The following is a 3,727-nucleotide window of genomic DNA, read 5'->3' as shown; positions in this document are numbered from 1 at the left end:
TTCCCTGGCTTGTCTTTACCGCCCTTCTTAAACAGTGGCACCACGTTTGCCAACCTCCAGTCTTCTGGCACCTCACCTGTAACTATCGATGATACAAATATCTCAGCAAGAGGCCCAGCAATCACTTCTCTAGCTTCCCACAGAGTTCTCGGGTACACCTGATCAGGTCCTGGGGATTTATCCATCTTTACCCGTTTCAAGAGATCCAGCACTTCCTCCTCTGTAATCTGGACATTTTGCAAGATGTCACCATCTATTTCCCGACAGTCTATATTTTCCATTTCCTTTTCCAGAGTAAATACTGATGCAAAATATTCATTTTCTGTGGCTCCACACAAAGGCCACCTTGCTGATCTTTGAGGGGCCCTATTCTCTCCCTAGTTACCCTTTTGTCCTTAATATATTTGTAAAAACCCTTTGGATTCTCCTTAATTCTATTTGTCAAAGCTATCTAATGTCTCATTTTACTTACAAGTTAGACAAGGCTTTTAGTTACCTAGCTTTTCCTGGCCAACTATTAAATGTAGACAACCTCCAAATTGTCCGACTACAAACGGATACTTTCAGAGAGTTCTGGGCGTGGAGGAAGTTGCTTATCCAAATCTTTAATTTCCACATGTCCAGAATTTGGTAGGTCACAATGCGCAACTCCCCTCCATACCAGAGAAAGCACTGTCTGGCCATGGGAAATCTCGGCTTTGGTTGAAACGGTGGTAGTCTTGATTTGGAGATGCCGGCGTTGGACTGGGGTGTACAAAGTTAAAAATTACACAACACCAGGTTATAGACCAACAGGTTTAACTGGAAGCACTAGCTGTTGGCAACCACATGGTGAAGGGACGACGCTTCGAAAGCTAGTGTGACCATCAACAGCAGACTATTCATGTCCTTTCCCAACGTAGACTCTGAATAACCAGCAGCAACATCCTCCTGCGAGCAGAGCTCTGCTAACAAAAAAAAGCAGGGTCGATTTCTGGGGTTTTCATTGGACAGTTAAGTTTGCAACATCTCCATGGGACTGGACTCCTCCAATCTAGAGGGTGCTCACGGCACTTCGAAAGTATCGGTTATCGGAAGCCGGAAATGTGAGAAGTGGTGTGTTTTATTACTGATGTTATTGAGTTCGAATCACGTAAATCTTTAGACTTGGAAGAATTAAAAAGCACGTAACTGACAGCCTTCCAGGAGACCAGGTAGTTAATTCTTTCTAAAATATCGGTGTTGTAGAAAATATATGGACAGCCGTTTGTTGTATTTAGAAAAGAATATTTCATTAATAATTTTAATTAGTAATTTTAGAAAAAACTAATGTTGCCACTTGCTGACATGTTGCAAGCTTCCACTTTGCACTGTACTGGGCAGCGAGTGACTGGTGCCTGCCTAAGTTTTGAACGTTCGCGACTGGACTCATCATTTCTGGTCCAACGACACATATTCGGGTGTCTGGTTGGCGATCTAGCTTTTTATTTTGTTCGGGGAAATGCAGCCTTGACCCATCGGCGTCCACGCGTATAACATTGGTTTTAAACGGTATTATCGCTTCGCAGCATTTGCTTGGCTCCGTTCCGTTCAATTGACGAGCTCGTTTTCCACAGGAGGCAAAGTGAATCGCCCATTGCGACAGAGTTGAGGCACAAAGTATTGAAAATAGAAACATCAATGCTCCTCCACGTTATAGGCTATTGACTTTCTTTTCAAGGAATGGAGGCAATTACAGTCTCTTGTTGGGTTGTGCTAAACTAGCTGGAGAGAGGTTGGGACTTTTTCTCTCGACTGTTCCAAGGGAACGGTTAAGAATTATAAAACCCTACACCGCTGTTTTGAAGGGGCTGTCCATTAAGTCCACAAATAACTGTAAATATTTTTTCGTAAACTGGAAAATAAGGAGGTGGCATATCATTTAAACTGGTATTTTGCATCGGTCTTCACTATAAAGGGTATAAATAAAGTCCCACAAATAGCTGTAAATAAAAAAAAAATAGACGGGGAAGGAGGAGCTCAGGAAAGTCGCTCTCACCATAGTGGTATTGAATAAATTGTTGAAGCTGCAGCTGCCAAGCCCTGAGTTCTGTTAGACTTTATCCTAGAATCTTAAAGGCGCTGGCTATTCAGATACTGTCGTACTGTTGTTTTAATTTTCCAAAATTCCCTAGATTCTGGTAAGGTTCAGTTTGGTTGGATAATACGAAACGTAATTCCTTTATTTGAAGAGGGAAGGAGACAACAGCTGGTAGGAAACCACGGGCCAGTTAGCTTAACGTACGTCATAGGAAAGATGTGAGAAGTTATTATGAAAGATATTGTGGCAAAGCACTTAGAACTAAGTTCAAGATAATCAAACAAAATCAACATGGTTTTGTGAACGTGAAATTATATTTAACCAATCTATTGGAGTTCTTTGAAGTAAAATGTGCTGCAGACAAATGTGAACTGGTGTACTGTACTTAGGTTTCCAGAGGCATTTGATCTAGTGCCACATCAAAGGTTATTATAGAAAATAAAAGCTCATGGTATAGGGGATAGCATATTGGCATGGATAGAAGAATCGCTAGATAACAGGAAGCAGAGTAGATATCAATTGGTAATTTTCTGGTCAGCATGATGTACTCAGTGGTGTGCCACAGGGAATATGTAAATGACTTGAATAAAGGCATAAAGATACTAAGTTTCCTGATGACACAAACATTAAATTAGTAAGTTTGATAACAAGTTGAGGCTACTGTTATGAAGATGTGCGTGTACCTTTTTAGGAGAGTTAAAAGCAGCAGAACTACCAGACACAGCACCAAGTGTTCTCAATAAGTCAACAATGTAACACTGAGTCAAACAACTCAATTAGATTGTTGTCTGGAGAAACAAACCAATTCAAATTCGGACAATCAATTTAAATTATACCCTGAAAAAATACCAATTTCCAATCAAGTTTGAATTGAGTATATTGACAATCTTAAAAGCCAGTGACACAATCTGATGCCCTGGGGTATAAGACCGGGGGGAAGTTGAACAGTTAAGAGGAGTTTCAGTATGTAACAGACTGCTTGAAAAAAAACTCTTAGAACATAGAACAATACAGCACAGAACAGGTCCTTTGGCCCACGATGTTGTGCCGAATATTTGTCCTAGCTTAAGCACCTACCTATCCAATTGCCGCTTAAAGGTCAACAATGATTCTGACTCTGCCATTCCCACAGGCAGCACATTCCATGCCCCCACCACTCTCTGGATAAAGAACCTACCCCTGACATCCCCCCCCTATATCTTCCACCCTTCACCTTAAATTTATGTCCCCTTGTAACACTCTGTTGTACCCGGGGAAAAAGTCTCTGACTGTCTACTCTAGCTATTTCCCTGATCATCTTATAAACCTCTATCAAGCCACCCCTCATCCTTTGCCGTTCCAATGAGAAAAGGCCTAGCACTCTCAACCTATCCTCGTATGACCTATTCTCCATTCCAGCAACATCCTCATCCATTAATTCACCCCTCATCCTTCGCCGTTCCAACTAGAAAAGGTCTAGCACTCTCAACCTATCCTCGTACTACCTATTCTCCATTCCAGGCAACATCCTGGTAAATCTTCTCTGCACCCTCTCCAAAGCTTCCACATCTTTCCTAAAGTGAGGCGACCATAACTGCACACAGTACTCCAAATGTGGCCTTACTAAGGTCCTGTACAGCTGCAACATCACCTCACGGCTCTTGAATTCAATCCTTCTGCTAATGAACG

At 41.8% G+C, this 3,727-nt stretch overlaps 1 protein-coding gene across 5 annotated transcripts in view; it reads left to right on the top strand.

Annotated features, from left to right (window-relative positions):
* Positions 1 to 988: 988 nt before the first annotated feature.
* The window catches only part of LOC122564369 (probable thiopurine S-methyltransferase), a 47,006-nt gene continuing 44,267 nt past the window's right edge, over positions 989 to 3,727 (top strand). For 2 of the 5 annotated variants that reach the window (XM_043719139.1, XM_043719141.1), the window contains exon 1: positions 997 to 1,193. The gene's annotated coding sequence lies outside the window, so the exon portion shown is untranslated. Of the gene's footprint in view, positions 1,194 to 3,727 lie in introns of all 5 variants that reach the window. The other 3 variants (XM_043719136.1, XM_043719138.1, XM_043719137.1) reach the window with 3 other exon arrangements.

Source organism: Chiloscyllium plagiosum, chromosome 29, assembly GCF_004010195.1.
Source record: "Chiloscyllium plagiosum isolate BGI_BamShark_2017 chromosome 29, ASM401019v2, whole genome shotgun sequence".
In the NCBI taxonomy this organism is placed as follows: Eukaryota; Metazoa; Chordata; class Chondrichthyes; order Orectolobiformes; family Hemiscylliidae; genus Chiloscyllium; species Chiloscyllium plagiosum.
Note: the sequence above shows the minus strand (reverse complement) of the source record. Positions and strands in the feature narration are given on the sequence as shown.